The sequence below is a fragment of the Pelodiscus sinensis genome, chromosome 14 (assembly GCF_049634645.1).
Source record: "Pelodiscus sinensis isolate JC-2024 chromosome 14, ASM4963464v1, whole genome shotgun sequence".
Taxonomy (NCBI): Eukaryota; Metazoa; Chordata; order Testudines; family Trionychidae; genus Pelodiscus; species Pelodiscus sinensis.
The window spans coordinates 1,411,205-1,432,500 of record NC_134724.1 but is presented as its reverse complement, the minus strand read 5'-3'; the positions used below and the strand labels follow the sequence as shown (position 1 = coordinate 1,432,500).

The 21,296-nt window shown below is 51.4% G+C and overlaps 1 long non-coding RNA gene across 3 annotated transcripts in view; it reads right to left on the bottom strand.

The window, feature by feature from the left end:
* Window positions 1-21,296, bottom strand: part of LOC142818281 (uncharacterized) — a 97,354-nt gene that overhangs the window by 11,209 nt on the left and 64,849 nt on the right. Inside the window, exon 1 of one of the 3 annotated variants that reach the window (XR_012895669.1) lies at window positions 677-11,696. The exons of the other annotated variants lie outside the window; for them this stretch is intronic. This is a non-coding gene — a long non-coding RNA (uncharacterized LOC142818281). Of the gene's footprint in view, window positions 1-676; window positions 11,697-21,296 lie in introns of those variants that run through there. 3 annotated transcript variants of the gene reach the window in all.

Genomic DNA, 21,296 nt, shown 5'->3' with positions numbered 1-21,296 from the left:
AGGAACGTGTCTCCGCTCTTCTCTCCAAATACGCCCCGTGCCGACCAGCTCACACCCCTGGGACGACACGCGGAAAGCGCATGTATTTCTCGCTCATGACGACCAAGGATGGTCTCCTTTGAGCAAGCATCTTTGGAGCTGTGGGCCGAGCATGGCCCAGACGTGTGTCTCCTGACAGACGTGCCCCGTGCGGTACAGGACAAGCGGGGCTCTGCCCCTTCCCTGGCCTACAAGGAGGGAGGTGGGAATGGCCTCTGGAGTGGAAGAGGAGGAAGGTAGGTGAGGTGCCTTACAGGAGGGCTGGCTAACCAGGGAGGGGAGTACACAATGCTACCCTGGCAGGACGCGGCTGGGGCCAATTCCCCCCTCCACAGCCGGAGGAAAGGGGCCTGACCAGGGACCGCACTTCCTCAATCCTGCCTCTCTCACGCTCCTGTTCTGCGTTTCTCTTCTCTCCAGCCGGGCGCCAGGGACGTTTGCTGTTCCAAATGGCAGCCCCCGGAACGCCCCCACATGTCCCATGTGGGGCTCTGGACCACTCCCCCAGTCCACCCCATCCCCTCTCACTGGGGTGTGCTCTGTACTTTCAGGTGTTGACTCCTGTGCAAATTAACGTAGCAGGAGTCAGGAGCCCGGGGGGGGGGGGGGGGAGACAAGGAGCTGTTCAGAGACCTACCCCGTCAGCCAGGGTGTGAAGACTTTCCCGGACGACTCGTCCCCATGCAATCGGTCCGGAGAGGCAGGATCTTCTGCAAAAATCACATGGTAGAGCCTTTTCTCCTGCAGAATATCTTGCTTTTTAATGGGTTCAGCTCATTGTTTTAGATCCCGCAGTTGGGCAATTAATCAGCAACATCCTTGAAATTATGCAGCAAACCAATGAGTCTTGTAGACATGCTCATTAAGGCGTCCTAATTAGGAACCGATTTGCTAGTGATCTACATCTCCAAAAAGTAAAGGGGGAACTTTCCTCCAGAAACAAACAGCAGCAAAGAAATGATCAGTAAACCTCGATGTAGTGGCGGTTGCCAAATCCAGAAGGACAAAGGGGAAGAGAACCACAGGCTGTGTAATAACCTCGAGACAGAAAAAAAAGCTTGCAAAGGGAAATTACTTTCTTTAGTCCAGGTTTCTGATCGTCTGTACATGATCTACCTGCCAGTGGTATTCCAAGTGGGGTAAGAGACCGTGGCAATTTAACTAAAAACCCCTACAGTAAAACTCAGCTATTTCTGGCCTTCCCTCGAATACCCCTATACCTACCTAAGAAATACTGCCAATGTGGAAAATACTGACGTCCTATCTACCAAGGTGTGGTATTAACCCACGCGGTGATTTCCCTGTCCATGTCTAACCCCAACAGCAAGAGGATGAAAGTGCTACAGGATCATTCCCTGTCACCCCGACCCATCTCTTAGTCTCCCCAGAGCGCTGACACATTTAGAAAATGAAATTACATCCCTCTTCAGCAGGGTGAAGAGACTTCCATTTCCCCAGTGGGGCTGATGGGGCAAAAAGTTCCAACTTCCACCCCCTTGTAAAATTGCTTTGACTCTCTCAAACCAAGCGAGAAGGAAAGGACGGACGGAGAAGCCCTTGCCTCCGCTGACAGGTCCCAGACGGGGGTGCAGGAGTCAGCCAGCAGTGTGGCAAAACCAGGTGGAAGACAGTGGTTTTGGGATGCCCAAAGGAAGGCACATGTACCTGGTGGCTTTGGGCCCAGCGAAGACAAGCAGCCTTCTCTGACCAATGTTCCCTCTTAATTTTTTCCATCAGTATGTGGAATGAATTTTGTTAGGTGCACCAAGGCATATGTGGATGTGCACCAGCCATAGAAACACACACTGCTGGCTCTGGGCACTTGCTAATCATCTGGGCAGCACCTGAATCTCTCCTGGGTGGCTGCCCAAGCGGTCAGAGGGAACACTGCTTCTGATCTCTCTCTTAAAGGTATCTGAAGCGCAGAGGAGGAAGGAAAGGCCCTGGCTTGTGGAAGCTGGCTACCTGCCAAGAGAGCGAGGGAAAGAAGGTGGAGCTGATAGGAACACAGTGATGCGGGGGAGAAAGGAGAGACGAAGGCACTCCGGGTGTGAGGCAGAGAAGGGGAAGAGCCTGATGCAACAGCAAGCCGGAAGACGAGGAGAGGAGATAGGATGGAAGGTTTGCAGGGAGACACTTCCCACGCTGCTGGTTTGCTCCGATCACTAAGCGCCTCAGCGCTAGGGAAATGCTGCAACGTTTCCCCATCGGTCCAGCTCTGGCCGTCTTAGCCACCCTGGCCTAGGCGAAGCCATGCATCTTCTGGCTACTCTGCACGGCCTGCATCATTGGTTACATCAGGGGGGCTACGTGTGGGCTGGAGAACTGGTACAACATTTTCTACAGGCCCCCCTCTCTAGTCCAGCACATTTGGGATCAGATTGGCGCTGAACCAGAGAATTATCCAAACCACGGGAGGTTGATATTGTCTAGCCGTGTTACCAGCACTGCCACGGCTTGCTGGGCTCAGAGAAAATGTTTAAGGGTTCATTAGGGCTAAATAACGGCACAGAACACAGAGCCAGGACTGGGGGCTGCAAACAAACTGTATGGGGCCACAGGAAACTTGGCCACACTTGTGATAACCGGACAGGCGGTTCACTAAAATCGTGCCGGACCGCAGATGATGCTGGAGCAGAAAGTGCCGGACTATGGGGGTTCAACCTCTAATGCACGTGCTCCATGAGAGGCTATTGCGGGTCAAAGATCAAACTGACCAAGGCGCAGAGATGAGGCGGTCACAGCACAACCAAAGTGAAGGTGCCCAACGCTTTAAATAAAAAAAAAAATCAACAGAGAAATACAAGGCAGCCCAGCGCAGCCTGTGTTATAATCACGTGCACGGCCATGTGGCAGTTTTCAGAGTTTAAAATACATTTTAAGAGCTGCTTCAACACTTCCACGGCTGCTATTCCGGGCCTGGCGTTTGGATTCTGGGCATGCGGCGCTAATTGACAGATCGGGTTTGTGATCCAAGAAAGAAGGGAGTGTTGTCACTTTGTGAAGACGTGGGCGCGTCTCGCTTCTCTGCCATGTGACCATTGTCACTTTGCCGGCTTCTCTTCGCCGAACCCTCCTGCCCTTGGTTTGTCTCTTCACTCCTAGCCTCCCCGAGGGCGTTCCTGGCGACTTCTTTGTTCAGGGCCCCGGGGAACTCACCCAAAGTGAAGTTATTCCACCGAGCAGGATGTTGGCTGGGCCATTTTTGGAAATCACAGTCTTCATTTTGTGCCAATGACCGCTTTGGACTTGAAGCTACCCCCGCCAATGCTGTGAAGTCTGTTACTTTGAGGAGTCCTGGCTCTATGCCAAAACTGAAGTTTCCCCCCAAAAGAATCAGGGCTATTTTCTCAAGCACTTGGACAGACGGATTTTTGTAACTTCCACTTTGCTTCCTGGATACAAGAGCAGGCCACGCAGACCAGCTGAGGGAAGAGAATTCATCTGAAGCAGCAGTCATCATGATCAAAAGCCCAGCGCGGTCCCAAAGGACCTTGAAAGTATCTTTTTAAAGAGCCGGAAAGCCAAGAGACTGAAAAACTCTGCCTTCCACACACATCCGCTGGAGGTGAAGACTACACAATTACTGAAGTTCCACACAGTGAACGTGAGGAAGAGTGACCAGGTTAATTCTAAACTGGGGCAAGGTAACATTTGACATTAACAAGGAAAAGTTATTTACTTATTCCAACAATATAAGAACTAGGGGGCACCAAATGAAATGAATAGGCAGCAGGTTTAAAACAAACACGATGAAGTTTTTCTTCACTCAGCGCAATGTCAACCTGTGGAACTCCTTGCCAGAAGATGTGGCGAAGACTAGGAGTTTAACAGGGTTCGAAAAAGCTAGATAGATTCAGGGAGAGGAGGCATTCATCAGGATGCATGGGAATGGTGTTCCTAGCCTTTGTTTGTCTGGAAATGGATGATGGGGAAGGATCACATGAGGATTCCCTGTTGTGTTCACTGCCTCTGGGGCACCTGGCATTGGCCACTGTTGGCAGACTGGACACTGGGCTAGATGGACCTTTGATCTGACCCAGTCTGGTTGTTCTTATGACTTCAGGTTGGCTTTGAGCAATGAGACAAAAGAGAAAAGCTAAAGCTGAGCAAGAACACGGCAGACATTGCAACACCACTTAGCGGGGCTATGTGTGGGGATTGGTGGTGTAATAATCCATGTGAGTTCACAACACCTTCAAGTTTCCTTTGGATTTTGAACGAATGGAACATCTTCAGATCAAGGCAATGCATCTGGTTTCACTCACGGTGCAAAATTATTTCTCTCCATGGATGCTGAGGAATAACGCACTGGGTCCACGTTTGCTCAAGAACGAGCACAGAGCCACGCAAAAGCAAGGTGAATTTTACCACCAACATTTGTATGTGCCTGGCCTGAGTTTCAGATTGGTAACGGCACAGGCAGCCAGAAGAGATGGGTAGCACCTCGTTCTGAAGATTTCGCACCATTCGGCACAGGAAGCTTACAACAGAGAAACAAACGCAGCCAACGCAATTGAAGGGTCGACTTGCTGGCCAGGAGTGCAACGCACAGCATTTGGATCCAGATTTCAGACATCCCAAAGCTTCATGGGTATTCAGATCCAGAGTGCTGGACTGCCCCGTTCTGCAGGTGCAAAACATGGTCAGGAGCCAGATCTAGATACTCTCAAAGTCTGATGCTTTTCAGATCTAGGGGTTAGTATTGGGAGTGTCTCATTGAAGGTGACGACATGCCTGGCCTGCCTATGCTTTAGAGCATGGGTTCCCAAACTGGTGGGCGTGCCCCACCCCGGAGGTGGCATGAAGAAATTCCAGGGGGGCGCGAGGCAACCCAGCCCCCCCATCAGTGCCCCCTACCCCCCAAGTTTTGCTGCTAATTTTGTTTTTCGGCCCCAGTCAGTTCCTTTTTTTTCCCCTCAACAAGTTTTGCTGCTATTGGCGGAGGGGGCGTGAGGGTTTCTCAAAAATCCAAAAGAGGGCGTGATGTCGAAAAGTTTGGGAACCGCGGCTTTAGAGCCAGCACACAGCAGGGTAGCTATGTTTGACCTCTCTGACCGGCACTGAACCGGAGATTTATCCAAACCACGGGGGTCAATATTGTCTAGCAGCATCACCAGCCCTGCAACAGCCCAGATCACAGAGCCAGGGCAGGCTGAAGCAAATATACGTGACACTTAATAGATCTTCCCACACCGTACAGTGTTTGGTTTGCCAGTCATAGAATCCCAGGTCTGGAAGAGACCTCAGGAGTCAGAGTCCAGCCCCTGCCCAAAGCAGGACCAACCCGACTCAACCATCCCAGCCACGGCTGTGTCAAGCCGGGACTTGAACACCTCTAGGGATGGAGATTCCACCCCCTCCCTAGGGAACCCAGCCCAGCGCTTCCCACCCGCCTAGGGAAATAGTTTGTCCTAATATCCAACCTAGACCTCCCCCACTGCAACGTGAAACCATTGCTCCTCGTTCTGCCATCTGCCCCCACTGAGAACAGCCTCTCTCCATCATCGCTGGAACCCCCCTGCAGGGACTTGAAGGCTGCTCTCAAATCCCCCCTTGGATCGCAGTCTGGATCAGAGTAAAGTTCTGAGAGTGCAGTTAGCCAACTGATAGGCACAGAATCTTGGCACGATGTCAGGAATTATTAGGAAAGGGATAGAAAATAAGACCCAGAATATCTTCCTGCCCCTGTATAAAACTATGATACGCCCACATCTTGAATACTGTGTACAGATGTGGTCTCCTCAGCTCAAAAAAGATATTTTGGCCTTGGAAAGGGTTTAGAAAAGGTCAACTAAAATGATTAGGGGTTTGGAACGGGTCCCATATGAAGAGAGGTTAAAATGACTGGGACTTTTCAGTTTAGAAAAGAGGAGATTGAGGGGGGATATGATAGAGGTATATAAAATCGTGAGTGGTGTAGAGAGGGTGAATAAAGAAAAGTTCTTCATTAGTTCCCATAATAGAACAACTAGAAGACACCAAATGAAGTTAATGGGTAGCAGGTTTAAAACTAATAAAAGAAAGTTCTTCATCACACAGCGTGTAGTCAACCTGTGGAACTCCTTGCCAGAGGAGGCTGTGAAGGCTAGGACTATAACAGAGTTTAAAGAGAAGCTAGATAATTTCATGGAGGTTAGGTCCATAAAAGGCTATTAGCCAGGGGATAAAATGGTGTCCTTGGCCTCTGTGTGTCAGAGGCTGGAGAGGGATGGCAGGAGACAAGTTGCTTGATCATTGTCTTCGGTCCACCCCCTCCGGGGCACCTGGTGCTGGTCACTGTCGGCAGAGAGGATACTAAGCTAGATGGACGTTTGGTCTGACCCAGTACGGCCGTTCTTATGTTCTTATGTCACTGCAGCATGACTGATGCCCAGTGGCACAGAATATGCCAGACCAACGCTACCGCAGCCCCTACCTGTGGGCCTGTCTCTGCTGCTGGCCTCCACGTTCAGCACCAAATCAAGGCCATTAAAAGAGTAGCAAAATCTGCCTCTCCCCTTTGCTTCCCCCTCAGCCACGCCCCTCCCTGTTTAAAGCACCACACCCACTTTCCAAGGTGCCTGTTAGATATTGGGCTTCCTGCAGGAATTCCTCCCCCCCACCACCTTCCCACCGGTCTCCGCTGGTGGCAACTTCAAAGTTAGGAGGGAAAGTCCATTTCTTTTCTGATTAGAAGCATGATCCAAACAAAGCAAGCGTGGCACAAATTATCCATCCTACATTAACTTCATAACATGTTTGTGATTCGACCAGACTCCAATTTTTTAACTACTTAGCAGGTTGAGGCGGAAAGGGCAGGGTGTAGAGTTTAATGACAGTGTCTGGTGAGCAGCAACTTGAGCAAAACCTAATTGCTTCCCTGAACCTGAAAAAGTATCAAACTGCATAAATAAATCCGCTTCAATTATTAATAAAGGAATTTACATTTTGAATCGGAGTATGAGAATTAATTTCATTTCTTATGCTAACGTGGCCAGTGTGGCTGATCCTTCAAAGGCTAGATGACGTGAAGAAGGTACAGCAAATCCTTGAAAGGGAAAAGGCACGAATCGGTTACACCCAAAATAAATCAACTTTTTTAAATTATTGTAAAATAAATAAAATTCAGGTGGACACAAAGGGCCTTCTCCCCTGACAATGTGTGTGAAATAGCTGGACGATTCTCTTCCTGTCTCACACAAAGTTTATATGAAATATACACAGGTCTGTATCGCCAAATGTAATATTCTTTCAGTCCTTGATGAAATCTAGGCCATGATTTTGAAATCTGAGGCCTAGTTTTCCAGGGAGAGTTACTGGGTGCTCAGAACGTTAGAAAAATCAGGCTTTGAAGGGAATTTAGAAGCCCCCCGTCAGGCCCTCCGGTTTGAAAATCTTGGCCGCTATGTTTACACCTCAGTTTTGGGATGGGGGAGCGACTAGGACATTCCAAAGTAGTTGAGCCTGACAGCCGTAGGGACCAAACGTCACTGAAAATCCTTTCCAATCCCACTTCACCTTCGTCTCATTCTGGGAACGTGGGTCAAGTTATAACTAAACAGATTCCATGTTTTTACTGGGGGTGGGCAATTCTCTGGTCACCCCCAGGCGCATCACAGAGGTTTCCCAGTTGGCAGGTATTCTAGACACAGACGTGGCATCTAGGTTTCTCTGTTCCCTACCAAGCCCTTTTCTACATTCTCCTGTAATCAGCCAATATTTCTTTGTTTGCCACCTTCTCTTCCTCCACTGCAGGCAGCACTAGCACTTCTCCAAGCCGGTTACAACTGCTGGTGGATCACAGCCCTCCTCAAACTGCCACCAGCAGCTCCTTTTCTCCCAATGGCGATCAGTAAATGAGCAAGGGAACCATGTCCCTTCCTCAGCTTGTCTTAAAAATACCCCAAACCGTCCCGTTCCCAATCTCTGAACCTCTATACATTGAGACAGCTGCGGATCGGTTTCCTTGCCTTCATCTTTCGGAAGGGAAAACACCCAAAGAAGGTAAAAGAGGCATTTTCTAACAACCCACTCTGTGCTCTACTCTACCATGAGCTTAATGCAATTGACATGAATATGCCTAAAGAGGAGTGACAAATACCCTTAAGGACAGGGTATTTATACACTCACGGAATCACAGAACACTAGAACTGGAAGGGACTTTGAGAGGTCAAGTCCAGTCCCCTGCCCTCATGGCAGGACCAAGCACCGTCTAGATCATCCCTGACAGGTGTCTGTCCAACCTGCTCTTAAATCTCTCCAGTGATGGAGATTCCACAACCTCCCTAGGCAATTTATTCCTGAGTGTTACCACCCTGACAGGTAGGAAGTTTTTCCTAATGTCCAACCTACCTGCTCCTGACTGTCACCCATAACCATATTTAGTACTTTACTTCACAAGCAACCCTATGGATGTCGTGTCAGACAGATACTGCAGGATACGGCAATATTTTATAGGGTTCATATTTAATGCACCCATTGCATATAGCCCTGGCTCTTAAGTGCCAAATTCTTCCCTCCACTACTAGCCAGTATGGACATGTGGCTGAACAGGAAGTAAGACTCACAGGTGTGGAACAAACTCCCTGGGTAGGCATTAAAACCATACTAATGTTTTCAGACACCCCCAATAGTTCTGGCTGCCTTCCCCCAAGCTATGAACAGAGAAAAGAATTTAAGTGATAGCATCCTGACAATGCGCGAGAGCCGGACAAAGGTTCCACAGCAGTGAAGTGGGCAAATCCATCCCCTCGTTGCGCAGGGCTGATAACACACACATCCCCAACAGCCCCCTTCTCTTTCCTCGCTTTGCCAGCAACCAGCACTTGGTGCAAATGGTGGATGAAAATCTACTTGTCAATGATCTTTCCCTCAGCTGCCCTTCCACTGGTGCCGCGATGCGCACACGCCTCCTGCCTGCTGCGTTAATGCATGCGATGACGCATGCCAGAAAGTGCTATAAAATCAATGCGGACTTTGGAGGGTTCTTTTTGTTTTGCTTTTTCACAGCCACTCCAGGTTGACTCTTGTGAATACACTTGTCAAGTTGATTCGCTTCCAGCTGCCTCTTAAGAGCATCCTTGTACCAGAGACACTGCTCTTTTAAATTCCGTTTCTCAGAATGAGAAGAAAAAACTTGGCAAAGTAACAATGGGGAGGAGGGGGGAGATGAATAATCTCAGAACAGAAGTTGCATTATGCGATGTGGTTGCTATGCGAGGATCATGCAAGTGCATTGTGGGGAGGATGATAACAGGCTAAATGAGTCAAAGAAATTCTGAAGGTTTTGTAATAAAAGGTTAGAACACAAAACCAGAGATAATGTGCTAGGGCTTCCTTCCAAGTAATTGTGAGAGTTAACCATAGGCCGACTGGGTGACTCAGGGGCCTTCTCTTCTTTGGAAAGAGAGATCAGCCTTGGGTTACGGTTAACCACTCACCTTCGAGCAGCACCATCTGCAACAAGGGAGACTCTTACACAACAGGCAGCCATAGCTGCAGTGATACCTTGTGCGTTCCTGACAACACACACGTGCCAACAGCAGCAGAGTCTCTCTTCCCAAGGACCTGTCCTCAGGAACACCAGCGAATCTCTACCCACAGCGTTCCGGCCAGGCATTCGCACCAATAGACATGCCCCAGAATTGTATTGGCTTGTGGAAAACGTGGCCCTTTGAGTCAGACTTTCAGGTGGCGTGCGTAGTTGCCACTGGATTGGGGCCGATGGAGGTTTATCCTTTTACAGCTGTGACATCCGTGCGGAGCTTCTGAAGCAGTCTGACTTCAGATTCATTTTTTCCCCCCTCAGCCTTGTCTTTCATTCAGGTTCATTTTGTTAGTCGTCATTTCGATCTGGGTTTTTCCACAGTGAGGATCATCTGGCCTCAGGCCTTTTCAGCAACACGTGTGAGTGGTCACACAAAGAGCCTCCCCTACTTCTGGTATTAGCTGCAGAGCAGAAGCGGCCTGAGGTTCAGACTAAGGATGTTAAAATGCGGTTAACTGATTAGTTGACAGGTACTTCCACATTCCTCCTTTGAAACGTGTAAAAGCCTCTGCTGGGGCTCTTGTACATCTCGAAGGAGGAACGCGGAACTCCACATACAGCCGGGGCCAGCAGGAAGTCCCGCTGACTCCGGGCTGCATGCAGGTGCCAGCTTTGAAATGCACAAGAGTCCCCGGGGGGGGTCTCGTGCATTTCAAAGCCATGGAGTTCGGGGTCAGCGGGGGACTCTCAGTCCCCCGCTGACCCAGGTCTCCATGCTACACTGCATGCTGCTAGGAGCCTGGGGTCAGCTGGGGAATCCACGTGGTACTTCCACTTTGAAGTATCCCTCCCCCCCCCCACACTTTTGCTGCCTCTATCCTATAGAGATAGCAAGGGGGGGGGAGAGATATCGACTAGTCAAAATACTATCTGATAAGCAAATGCATGTCGGATAGTCGACTAGTCTTCTACGTCCTTAGTTCAGAGCCACTTGCCTGTCACTGATATCACATCGGAGGACAGTCTCCAGAGAACATCTCCTGTGGGAAATCTCTTGTGGCACCGAATTCCAGAGATGTTTGCATTCATGGACTCCTAGGGCTGGAAGAGCCCTCAGGAAATTGAGTCCAGCCCCCTGCCCAAAGCAGGACCAACCCCAACTCAATCATCCCAGCCAGGGCTGTGTCAAGCCGGGACTTGAACACCTCTAGGGATGGAGATTCCACCCCCTCCCTAGGGAACCCATCCCCTGTGCTTCCCACCCACCTAGGGAAATAGTTTTTCCTAAGATCCAACCTAGACCTCCCACAATGCAACTTGAGACCATTGCTCCTTGTTCTAACCCCAGTCACCACTGAGAACAGCCTCTCTCCATCCTCTTTGGAACTCCCCTTCAGGGAGTTGAAGGCTGCTCTCAAACCCCCCTCGCTCTTCTTTTCTGGAGACTAAATAAGCCCAAATCCCTCAGCCTCTCATAGGTCATATGCTCCAGCCTCCTCCTCATTTTTGGTGCCCTCTGCTGGACCCTCTCCCATGAGTCTACATCCAGACAGACTTGGATTAAGTAATAGTTAATGGACACAAAAAGAAGTTTTGCTCACATAGCTGTATGGCTCATGTGAATGGGCTCGTGAGACGCAGCAGTCACTCCTAGTCTCAATCACAGTGGTCGAATTCGGGAGTAACTCCACTGAAGTCAGTGGTGTTATACTGATGTAAAAGGTGCAGGCAGAGGAGACTTGAGCCCATAACTTGGAGAGATGCAAAATTTGGGCTGGATGAAATTCAGAAAAGATGGGGGGGAGAGGCCAAGCATAAAACATGGAAACACTCCTAAAATTGTATCCCAAACCTGAGTTCTACTCCTTACTGAGATACAATCACTGAGCTTCTGTCAAACCCGGACAGTGCAATACCACCTGAGACCTCAAAATAGGGAAGAGGCATGTTGGCATAGTCGGTTACAGCAGAACAATAATTCGGGTAACATTCAACGTGCTGAACACACTCCCTGTATGAGAGATTGGAGCCGATGCGGTTGTGTCTTAAGGCTTGGCTCATGGGCTGTGCTTTGAAGGGGTGTAAGTAAATATAGCCACTGGTAGGCTTCCCGTACAAAGTGGTATTTACGTGACCATCTGTTATTTGTACCGTAGTGTCCAGGAAGTGGATCTCCGGAGTGGACTGGTCCAGGCTGAGATTGCTGGTGGGGTGGAAGTTATTGGAATCCAAGTGGAATTCTCCAAGGGCTTCCTTCCCGTGGGTCCGGATGATGCAGATGTTGTCGGTGTAAGGTAAGCAAAGGAGGGGCCCTTGGGGACGGACCTGAGAAAGCATTTTTCTACTGCTGAGCTAGAATTCAGATTGCCTTCTCACCACAGCTGGAGATGAGCCAGGTCCTTGCTGATTTCACACGCCCATCTCTGTAGCCTTCCTTCCTTCCACAGCTGAGGAAGCGACCTGCATCTCAGGAAAGCTTATGCCCTAATAAACATGTTAAGCTTTGAAGTGCCACCGGACTCCTTGTTGTTTTTGCTGAAACAGACTACCTTGTCTCTGAAACCTGATACAGGTTAAGAAGTGAAGGCAGGCTTTTCTGTTTCCTTAAAAAAGGAGGAGATGTCTCTCTTGGATTCTTTCATTTTCTGTTTTCTCTGCTGTGTCCCTCTGCGAGAAAGGATAAACGGACACACATCAGATATTAGAAAGGGGAACACACAGAAACCTGGAGGGGGACATTTTAACCTGCCTGGGCACTCAGCCATGGCCTTAAAAGGAGCCATCCTTCTACAAAGGAATTTCACCAGCCAACTACAGAGAGTGCGGAATTGACCTTCATCTGCAAATTTGACGCTGTTTCCCTTGGCCTGACCAAAGACCTCAACTGGATGGCCCATTATAAAACTAGCTTTCCTTCCATTCAACACCCAATTGACATAAAAAACCATGGCGCAATTCCAGCCCAGTCCATCAGCTTCTTTAGCACCAGCACTGCAATTGACAGGTACGTTTTCCCCCCTCCCTTCTTTTTCTGTTATAAATTCTGAGCATCCCCCTTTTTTTCCTCCACTCCAACTCATCTGAAGAAGTGGGTTTTGCTCACGGAAGCTCATGATACTCTACGTGTTTTGGTTAGTCTCTAAGGTGCCACAGGGCTTTTCGAGTTACAGACTAACCCAGCAACCCCTCTGAGGTTGGAGATGCAGGAGACAGCCAGATACCAGCTGAGGAGAGTGGCCTCCCCACAGTTCAGCTAGGCAGAAGGTGAAATGCTGCCTTGCATGTGATGCTTTGCACACTTCGTTCTCCCTAACGACGGGCAGCAGAAGCTCCTTCCTCGATCTGGAAGGAGGGGGTGTGGTGGTAAATTAGCCGTGATGTGCACACTGGGCAAGCCCCCTTTATACTGGCTCCCAGCATGGTCCCCGAGTAATTTCATAGACTTTCATGAGAATTCATTCACATTGTATCACCAACGGCTTCTTTTGTGGGAAACCAGAAGGAACGGACGTGTCAGAGTGGAGGTGACTGGCACAGATGCAAGCCTGAATCTCTCTTCTCCGTTTCTGGTTACCCCCTCCTGCCCAAAGAATTGCCACAAGTGCACGCCAGGAAAAATAGGTGATAAAAAATGGAGCAAAGGGAAAGGAAAGAGATTGACTCATTTCTCTATTTCTACCAGTGTTTGGAGACAGCTGAAAGAATTTATTGCAAAACCCAGCAGGGCAAACTGGATACATTATTGCACTTTTGTAAAAATGAATGATTTGTCAAACGGTCCTTCCTGTTCCCATGAAGATTTCAGGTAGGGAATGGGACATGCTGACTTATTTGCCTGCTTACTCCTCACTTCAACAGCTGGCTATTGGTGAGGAGCATGACAGATCACTTAAGACAAAGGATATCGTTTCTCCTCCTGCCCTGGCAGGCTGAAATAGTTTCAACGCCAGAAAAGAACAAGGAATGAAACAAATACTCTTGTTCGTGCATAAAACAAATGTCTCCAGACATGAAGAGAAAGATCTGGGAAGAACTGTTTTCTCCCCAAACACTCATGGACAACTAAAATGGAATCTAACTGGACAGCTGCAAACATTGCAAAGATGGGACTGGATCGTCCACCCACAGGCCCATATGCGGGGGAGGGGACACCTCCCCATAGTCCCCCAAGTAAGCAGGATCTGGCCAGCCAAGGGTAGACTGGGCAGATTTCCCTGCTTACTTGGGAGTCACGGGGGCGCATTCACACCTTTACGGCCCACATTTACAAAGAAAGCACCCCCTCCCCCGAAATTCCTGCCTATGGGCCTGACCCAAAATTCTGATTTCAACGGAACGGCACAAATCGAACACAGATCTGGTCTGCAGGTTTCAGAGTAATCAACAAGTTCTACTGCGGATTGGGGACGGGGCTACGGTGTCCCCTTTGTGAAGGACAAGAGGCTGTTCCTGTGACTCTGGGGACTAGCAGTTCTTTGCACTCTGAAGAACGGTGCACTTGGAAAGCATCTCAACGCGGTGGATCGTTAACCTTGATTAACGGCTCCCAAAGGATGGTGCTGCCCTGTCAAGAGACCAGCTGCTAAATCACAAGGAAGGAAGCTAGCCATGTGTCCCTTCCCCACACCAGCACTTGCGGCATTCGTGGCAGGGTATTATCTGACTAGTCATGGGGAGGGAAGTGGCCACCTTCCTCTTTCTGCACCTGTGCTTCCCCTGCCGCCCTGCGTCTTGTCTGTTTACATGGTGAGCAGTGGGGGCAGGGATTTCCCACACGTCTGCTCTGCACCCAGCACCACAAGACCTTGCAACGCTGCTGCAGTCAATATAAAATCAGAGCCCCACACAGGAGGGAGAAAGTCAGGGAGCCCCCAGCCCACCACAAAGACAGCCATGTCCTGCACTGGCAGAACTCAGCGGCAATACGCCGGCCGCACAGGACGGCCCTGAAGGGCTCACTCACTTCCGAGAGAGTGAACGAAGGTGGCTGGAGATCTCCGCGAGGCAGTGGGACTCAGCATCCAAATGCAGTTCCATTGACGCTGAAATGATGAAGGCTTAACGACGAAGGCCAAGTGCCACAGCTTTCCTCATGCCGGAATACTCCACACTGCTGAGACTCCGGTGAAGGAGATGGGTGGGGGCAGCCAATGTTCCCTCAAATGCTTTTCCCATCTATGTGCAGAATATTTTTTGTTCTGTGCACCAAACCACGTGCGGATGTGCACCACCCGTAGAAACACATGCTGCCAGCTGCTGCCAGCAGTGGGTGCTCTGCCAGCAACTGGGGTGGATTTAAATCTCTCCTGGGAGGCCGCCCGAGTGCTCAGCGGGCAGGGATCACTGGTGGCAGTGCAGCTTGCGGAGAAAAGCACCAAGAAACGAGGACGTTAGCAGCTTGCGGGGAGGGCGGAGGCAGAGAAAAGGAGCTTTCCATGAACATAAGGGCCAGACGGGGTCAGACCAAAGGTCTGTCCAGCCCAGTGTCCTGTCTGCCCACAGTGGCCAATGCCAGATCACCCAGAGGGAGTGAACAGAACAGGGAATCCTCATGTGATCTCACCCGTCCAGTTATACGGCAGCACCAGCTCTCCATTATGGGACGTGGCTTTTGTTCCTATAATCCCAGCCCAGATCAGCCTGACGTTGCCTCAATTCTATATCAAGTTTGCACACTCCATCGGCCTTTTCCTGTGAAAAGAGGCAGTACAGGATAGCAAGATTTCAATAAGGCGATCTTCCGTGAATGCACTGAATCTTCTCGGACGTTCATGGGAATTGAAAATCAGAAGGTTACTTTCGAAGGGCAAGACTAAATGTATTTGTGAAACAGAGGCAGCATGGCACGCCCCGGAATTTCATGAGTGTTAGATACAACCTGCTAATTGATCGCCCTATATCGTCACTAGCGAAGCGCAGCGCACGGCACAGCATGAAGAACAACGCCTCTTCACCACAGCGGCACTGCTTTCTACAGCTTGATTTAATCATAAGATATTTTGCTCGAGAAGTTGCAGGGAACCGCAGCAAACCATCACTCATTTCCAGACAGACAGAGGCCTGGCTAATAGCCCTCGATGGACGTGCCCTCCAGGAATGGATCTAGCTCTTTTTTGATCCCTGCTCAAGTCCTGGCCTTCACGCCATCCTCTGGCAAACGGACAGGCTCGTGCTCTAACAAAAGGGAGACTTTTTTGTTAGTGTTTTAGCGGAGACAGACACTAAAGAACTTGCTTTGTCCCAACCAGACGGGAGCTGCCTCTTGGAACATTCTGAGCGGGAATAAAGCCCAACTGTAGACCGAGGTCACCTGCAGCTCCTGGCACTAGCAGCCTGCACTCCCCTGTTGCTCCGTAAGCCAATATCTCCAGGCAGGGGTGGCCTGTCCATATAGGTGAACTAGGCGGTCGCCTAGGGCGCCAAGCTAAATGGGGCGCCAAATGGTGGCGCAGTATCATTGAGGGGTTTGGAGGTGGGGGCACCCATTGCATGGTTCGCCTAGGGCGACAGTTGCTGGCAGCTAGTCTAGGGCCGCCCCTGTCTTCAGGAGCGATAGCTCCCATGCCGGTCAGAGAGAAAAGCAAGTGCATGTCTGCAGGGGATATAATGGAGACTATACAACGCAGAGCAGCACACACGGGACTTGGCAATCGCCAGGGGAACCCAACTCTGAAGAATCCCCGCCCGGCAATAAAACTCCACCTGCGCTGGAGCACCGGATCTTATGAAAGCAGGTCTCTGGGGCCGAGAGGGCCTCCGTTCACCCCAGGAGCTCTCCTCGAAAGCATCTTTTGAAGATGTGATTGCAGCTATCCCAATACTGCCGAGTTCAGAGCGCTGCCCTGGAATCTCTGCACTCTTCAAAGACTCCAGGACAATGGCTGGGAAAAAAAGAAGCCCCTAATTGTGCCTGCTTCCAAGCCCGGTCTTTTCAAACAATATGGTTTTCATGAAAAGGAACATCCCGCGTTGCATTGTTCAAATAGGGGGAAAGAAAGCGGATTATTTTTTTTTAATACAGGAACGTGAGTTCTTTTGGACGCCGTCTTGTCATCCAATGGCACGTGCTACGGGGGCTCAGATGCATTCAATATGCTCAGTAGATAAGTCGGATTCCAGTTATACGGCGGCGCCAGCTCTCCATTATGGGACGTGGCTTTTGTTCCTATAATCCCAGCCCAGATCAGCCTGACGTTGCCTCAATTCTATATCAAGTTTGCACACTCCATCGGCCTTTTCCTGTGAAAAGAGGCAGTACAGGATAGCAAGATTTCAATAAGGCGATCTTCTGTGAATGCACTGAATCTGCTCAGACGTTCATGGGAATTGAAAATCAGAAGGTTACTTTCGAAGGACAAGACTAAATGTATTTGTGAAACAACAGAGGCAGCATGGCATGCCCTGGAATTTCATAAGTGTTAGATACAACCTGCTAATTGATCGCCCTATATCGTCACTAGCGAAGCGCAGCGCACGGCACAGCATGAGGAACAACGCCTCTTCACCACAGCGGCACTGCTTTCTACAGCTTGATTTAATCATAAGATATTTTGCTCGAGAAGCTGCAGGGAACCGCAGCAAAGGCTGTTCTTTATTTCCGATACTCCGCATTCAAAATGAAGATGGAGCGGACGTAATAATGATTGACCATGACAACACAGATTTGCATTGATACTGCCATACCCCCCAAAGACCCCAAAATATTTTTCAAGCTATTTCTGGTTCTCATGGGCCGTGAAAACACACAGACGTTGAGAGCTGCCCATGGCTGCAGTGAGAGTCTGTGTTCACTGTGCAATTAACCCAGGAGAAAAAACTTGGCCTTGGGTTTGGCGGCGATTCAGTCCTGGGCCTGCTGACCCAGCTGGGGGTGGACAGGCCACGTTCCGCTTTCACTCTGGCTGGAATAAACCATCCACTCTGCAGCGAGGATGCAAACTGAAATAACGCAAGAGCTAACAGTCCTCCAATGGCTTCCCACAATTCTCTGGATAGGAGAGAAAACTTCTCGGCACACACACAATCAACTGGGAAAATATCCTGGAGCATCTCAGAACAAGCCATGGGACAGGCTCCAGACATGGGCGGCTGGTAATGAAGGCAAGGGAAGGCATTGCCTTCTCAAAATTGCCTACACGCCCCGGCCACCAGGAAGGGCTGGAGCAGCTCCGGGCCTGCAGGTGGCCGGGAAGAATCAGGTTGGGGATGGGCGTGGTTTCACTCCAGAGGTGGGGCCTCGGGAACAAGGGGCAGGACCGGGGCTTGTCTTCCCCAGTTGGGTCTTTACCCACTACCAGCCATAGGGAGGTGTATGCAGAAATGGTGAGGTCATGGGGCGGTGGCTAGGTCTTTGCTATGGGACACTTCCAGCCAAGTGAGGCTAACCTGGGTACTCAGACCCAAAGGCCAATCGACCCACAAGCTGTACTTATGGATCTCCACACAGGGAAAAGCAAAGTGCGGCACCGACCTAGCCCTGCCCTGTTAAGAGATCGGGACTGTGAACGCAGCCACAGCAGGTGCAAAGAGCAAGGCCTGGTCCTTAAAATTCCAGCTCCGAATGTCACGTGAGAATCTATTCAGGTGCATACCAGCGCTGTGGCCAAGAGGAATATTCCTGTCGGCCTCACTTGCAGCCACACTGGATTTAAAACCATTAGGCTGCCGATTTCACACACCAGGGGGGTGATTGTCGACACCCCTAAGTCTTCCTAAAGAACGCTTCACCCCTCATGTGTCTCAGTTCTTACGGCTCAGGGCCAATAATTATACCCCATCACCAAAGAGACAGTTCATCCTGGCAGCCAGTCAGTAAAGCACGTTCTTCTTGCAGGGTAGTGAGGCCTAGCAGTCACAGTCAGTAATCATTCCCTTCCCTCAGGGCAGTGAGGTCTAGTGGCCAAAGTCAATAATCACTCCTTCCCTCAGGGCAGTGAGGCCCAGCGGCCAGAGTCAGTAACAACACTCCCTGCTCTCAGGGCAGTAATGCCTAGTGGCCACAGTCCCAGAATCAATATCAATACCCCTTCATACAGGGCAGTGTGGCCTAGCAGCCTGAGTCATAGGATCCTAGAACTGGGCGGGACCTCAAGAGGTCAAGTCCAGTCCCCTGCCCTCACGGCAGGACCCAGCACCATCTAGACCAGCCCTGACAGGCGTCTGTCCAACCTGCTCTGAAATATCTCCAGGGATGGAAATTCCACAACCCCCCTGGGCAATTTATTCCAGTGTTTAACCACCCTGACAATTAAGAAGTTTTTCCTAATGTCCAACCTAAACCTCCCTTGCTGCAGTTTAGAGTAGCCACCTGCACATTTCTGCTTTAACCCACCTTTGACAGAAATGATTCACCGAACACCCCCTCCGTTTCTGCCCGTGGCAGGGGGTCTCAAACCTACCGCCAGGGCAGGAGAGGGGCAGAAAGAGGTGCCTGTCCCTTGAAGGGCTCAGGCTTCATGGCTCCCCGGGGGTCAGGTGTGCTCTCCCAACATCACTTCCCACAAGGAAACCTCAAACTCATGCCCTCGGCAAGCCGCTCCGTGAGCGGCAGAAGGGATTTCTCCTGCACGTCAGGGACCATCCCTCGCCTCTGTAGGGGATGTGCTAGAGGTCTATAAAATCATGAGAGGGGGTGGAGAAAGTGAATAAGGCAAAGTTATTGACTTGTTCTCATAATATAAGAACTAGGGGCCACCAAATGAAACTAATGGGCAGCAGGTTTAAAACAAAGAAAAGGAAGTTCTTCTTCACACTGCCAACCTGTGGAACTCCTTGCCTAAGGATGTGGTGAAGGCTAGGATATAACAGGGTTTAAAAGAGAACTAGATAAATTCATGGAGGTTAAGTCCATAAATGACTATTAGCCGGGATGGGTAGGAATGGTGTCCCTGGCCTCTGCTTGTCACAGGGTGGAGATGGATGGCAGGAGGGAGATCGCTTGATCACTGCCTGTTTGATTCACTCCCTCTGGGGCACCTGGCATTGGCCACTGTGGGCAGACTGTCCACTGGGCTAGATGGACCTTTGGTCTGACCCAGCCTGGCCGTACTTATGTAGCTGGCAAGCCATACGCTGCGGCGCAGGTGGCCGGCTTCCCCAGCCGCTCAAGAGCAAATTCCAGCTGGGCTTTTGGGTCATTCCCATGCCCCTCCTTACGAAATTCGGGTTTCCTCACGGAGGGGCGGGCTGGGGCTTGCCCCACACTTGGGCGCTGGTGCAGTCTGAACGCAGAGCCGGCTGCAGATCCAGCGAATGTTACGCGCCCACTCCGGGGCGGGAGCTTGATTCCACAGCGAGATTTAATCGAGATAATGGCGCCGCCGCCCCAAGGCCTGGCAAATGCGCTTCCCGTGCCGACGCCAAACTCCGCGGCAACGACGGCAGAGTCACGCCAGCTCTCCCCGGGCGGCCCCTCCCTGGCCCATGGGCCAAGCCCCGCAGCCCTTCCTCCCGCCGAACCCCTCCTGACTTCAGACGCCTCCTAAAGGGAGTGGCAGGCACGTGAGGGGCAGACGCCGATGGGGCGGGGAGGGAACGCGTGCCAGCCCGGGAGGCCCGTTGCGTGCTGGCCGAGGGAAGCAGAAATAGCGCCAGTGCCTGCAGCAGCATCCCCGAGGCTCCCACGCCGGAGACCAAAGCAGAGGGGGGAGTACAGGCCCCCAGCCACAGCTCCGGCTGTTGACACATCGGTATGCGCTGCCCCCCGTTCAGAGCCGGGACTGGCTCCTTGTCCCATGCGGCAGGGAGGTTCTGCACCCGGCAGAGCCCCGAAGAGCGCCGCAGCCCCAAAAACAGTAGGGTTCTCAGCAGCACGTTTCCACTCCGGGGTGACGACAGAGACCTACGAACCTGACCTGTCCCAGCTGCAAACCAGTTCAGGCCCGTCTCGCAAGCGCGGAGGAAGGGAAGAAACCCCCACACACGCCGGGGTAACTTGGCGCGGGGAGACGGGCAGGAAGGGATCGGGGGCGACGGGGGGTCACAGCGGGCACGTGAGGCAGCTCCGTGTGCGGCTGAGCGAAGGGCTGGTGTTGCTCTGGGGAGGAGCGCCAGGCCTGCCGGCGGTGCGACACCGGAAGCAATGCCGGCCACAACATTTTGGCACCTGAGGCGGGGAGCTCAAATGATGCCCCGATGCCCCTTTTCTCCTGCCTGTTGTGTCTTGTGCCCTCCTCAGCTCTGTGCGTCTAGAGCAGAGAGAATCCATCTGACCAGCAGCAAGACAATTTTCTACACTCTGGGTCTTAGTGGCGCCCCACCCCCCCAGTCTGGCACCTGAGGTGGCCGCCTCAGTTTGCCTCGTGGGAAGGCCAGCCCTGCCGGGAGGGACGGCCTGGGCCTGCCTGGCCCTGGGGAGGCCTCAGCAGGGTGCCTGTCCAGCTGTGGGCACTGCCCGTGAGGAAGGACGTGGCTACACGGGAGAGGCCGGGGGAAGGACCAGTGAAAGGGTTCAGAGAAGCTGGCCCGCGAGGACAGGCCAACAAAACCGGGCTGGTCAGTCTCCAGAAAAGGCGCCTGGGCAGAGCTAGCAGCCGACAAATGTGTCCTAGAGAGGAAAGGGAGCCATTGCTCTCCATGTCACCAGGGGCAATGCAAGGGGGGGGGGGGGGGGAGATGAGGGGTCACACCCCAAATGCCTGGGGGGGTCAGCCAGCAGGGGACCAGTGGGGGGGTGCCCACAGTAGGGATCCCCCCACTTATTGGCAGGGGGAAGCAGAGCAAGACGGCCCCAGCTACTCTGCTCTCCCAGCGCTCGACTCCGGAGAAGTAGATGGACAGCTGGGATTCT